The sequence below is a fragment of the Polyodon spathula genome, unplaced genomic scaffold, assembly GCF_017654505.1.
Source record: "Polyodon spathula isolate WHYD16114869_AA unplaced genomic scaffold, ASM1765450v1 scaffolds_2471, whole genome shotgun sequence".
NCBI lineage: Eukaryota > Metazoa > Chordata > Actinopteri > Acipenseriformes > Polyodontidae > Polyodon > Polyodon spathula.
In genome coordinates this window covers 1-2,837 of record NW_024473942.1, presented here as the reverse complement: position 1 = coordinate 2,837, position 2,837 = coordinate 1, and the positions used below count along the sequence as shown (strand labels likewise).

The 2,837-nt window shown below is 33.5% G+C and overlaps 1 long non-coding RNA gene across 1 annotated transcript; it reads left to right on the top strand.

The window, feature by feature from the left end:
• Positions 1-909: 909 nt before the first annotated feature.
• On the top strand, positions 910-2,706 carry LOC121310779. Its single transcript, XR_005948947.1, has 2 exons — positions 910-1,285; positions 2,230-2,706. It is a non-coding gene; the product is annotated as an uncharacterized LOC121310779 (long non-coding RNA).
• Positions 2,707-2,837: the final 131 nt, after the last annotated feature.

Below are 2,837 nucleotides of genomic sequence, written 5' to 3'. Positions count from 1 at the left end.
TAATTTGATACACTTTAAAATAATGGATGGAAAATTCCTTTGAATTCCAATGCATTTTCTGCTATTCCTGTGGTGTTCCACTTTTGAAAATAATCTTCAGGATTAAAACATTTGTTATTCTCCTTTGCAATTAGATGCAATTCTATATAAGCTCATATGCTTTACTGATTGCAGTTTGCACATCATCCTACTAAATCTGAAAGAGAGATCTGCTGAAATGTTCTGTGCTAGAAATAGATCATGTTTAAACATGCATTGATTTAAAATATATACCACAGTAGCCAAATACATGTTTGTTTAATAAGGGGCTACAAAAACTGACACAGATTAAAACCCATTCTGACAACTAACCTTACATTTGACCTGTAGGGGAATGATTAGTTCTAGGACAGCTAATTAAAATATAGGCTAAGGTTACTTATCCAATGATAGTAATATTTAACTACTGTAAAAACCGTGTAAGTATAAGTATAATCCCTCCCCTCCTGTTTTGAGCAACGATTTCAAGAAAAAGCCTATAGGTCACTGTGAGGCGAGAGTGTATTAAATGGAATGTCCAGACAGTAATTTATGTGTACAGAAATAAAATAATTTATTTTTATTTTCTATACACAACAAAAAGGATTAAATAACAAACGAAAAACAAAATGGTGTGAGGGAAGGAGTGCAGGGGTGAAATCCAAAACAAACTGATGACTCGTCTTTAATTTGTCTTCGTGGTGACCATAAACAAAAAAAAAGACAAAAGAAATGTTAGTATTTCAAAAAAAACCCGCTGCACAAAACCAGTATCTCCCTTCACCCGTGACTCCTCCTACTTTTTCTTTCGGACCAACCGAAAAGACAAATGCTGTAATGTGCTGATTACCTAATGGGTAATTGTACCTTTTTTTATTATGCACTATCCAATTAAATGCTTGTAATTGTACACTGTCGATACTGTTGAGATTCCTGTAGACTGTTGATGGATCTGAAATGGATATGAAACTACTGCTGATCTTTTTCTAGAACACATGACCCTTAGAAAGTATGAAGTCAGAAGACTGATTAAATAATTCATGTCAGAACGTTCCCAATTATTTTATATAGAGGTCAAATAAAACCATCAATAAACAGGTGATTTGTAAAATGACTAACCTAAAACATTTATTTTTTCTCCTTTCAATATTTTTTACAGTGCAACAATGAGAAATGACAAACAAGTATGTCTTGACCCTGAAACTAAATGGCTACAGCAATACTTGAAGAATGCTATCAACAAGTAAGGAGAAACACTTCTTGACAAGTAAGAAATAATTGGTATCTTTTGGGTCTGGGATCTGAAATGAAACTTGACTTTTTGCATGTGCATCTCTTTTGAAGTGAATTAGAACACTGGGGTCTATTTTTGTCTAAAATGTGGCTTCTTAGAATACTGCCATTAGTGAAATGAATCCCACTTACCTTGATGAATACAATAAAGATATAGTGGGAGGTGGTTCATGTCGTAGAGCAGAGTACTGATTTTCTGAGGACCATGAAGTTGTTTCTCCACTGTTTAGACAATTGGAATTTTACTTGTGTACCCTCCTTATGCAGCCCAATTTGTAATGCTTTAAAATGACTGCCCTTTGTGTATTTATATGCTGAGCCAGACATATTATTGATTTTATTTGAAAAGGTGTGTATGTAGTGTTTTTTTTTTTTTTTTTTTTTTTTTTTAATTCGGGCTGAATTTGTCCGGTACAGAGATGGAATTCCGGGACTGTACTAACTCCCCCAGCAAATACATGTCTTTAAGCAGGAGTTATTAGAAAGTTACATGTTTCTTATTTACAATTGCCACACGAAGTCTAAATGCACATGATTTCTTAATCTTTGATACATTTTATACCAACAGATCACTGGAATGTGTGTAATGGCTTTTCGATTTCCCATGTACCTTCTCAAATGAACACACAACTTGGCAGTTTAATATTACTGAAACTTACTGGAAAGAAAATAAATATTGTCATTGTATGCATTGTGTCATGTGTTTTAAGATAAATGTTAAGGTACACCTTGGACAGCTGATGCACAGCATGTTAAGATATAGTTAATGTACAATTTACTTTCAACATTGCTGAATTGGGAATTTTATTTGTGAATCAAGAAGCATTGTATCTTAAAGGGCCACAAGCTAAAATTAGAAATTAGAAAATTAGAAAAGTATTCAAAGTAGAAATAAACGTAACCTTTTTTTGTTTGCAGGATTAAAAACTCAAGAGGCATTTGAGAACATGTGTTGGATTACAGCTCCTTTCATCCATGTAATTTTTGTATTCTTCTCTGGACTGCTTGCTGTAACAGCACTTAACCACCATACCTGTATGTTGAAGCATTGATTCTGCCACCTGAATCGACACTGCCAATAGAAATATATATGTGTAAAATTATATGTAGATTTCTTTTATAACTAGGATACAAGTGTCACACCTGTTTTCAGTTTAGCTGCTTGTTCCTTGATGTTTGTGCTGGTGAACTTCATTGTTTTTGGTCTAAAGAGTCAAACAACTAATTGAAATTAATTTTTAAAGAATAACTTAGACTGCCTTCCACCCTTAATGCATTTCTCATATGCTCCAGTCCAAATATTTGTACTCTTGAATATATGGAGAAAACTGGTAACCTTAGTCTTGTAAGGTGTTCTCAGTTTTACATTATTGACACCTTCTCCTGGTGCAAAAATAAAGCACCATGGAATTGAACTAAATTGCATTTGAAACTAGCCTCCACTGATAATCAGCCCCGTTATATTTTAAGAACTCAAATAGGGGCAAATTGCAAAGTAACAGTTGAAATTAATTGTAACTGTGGTT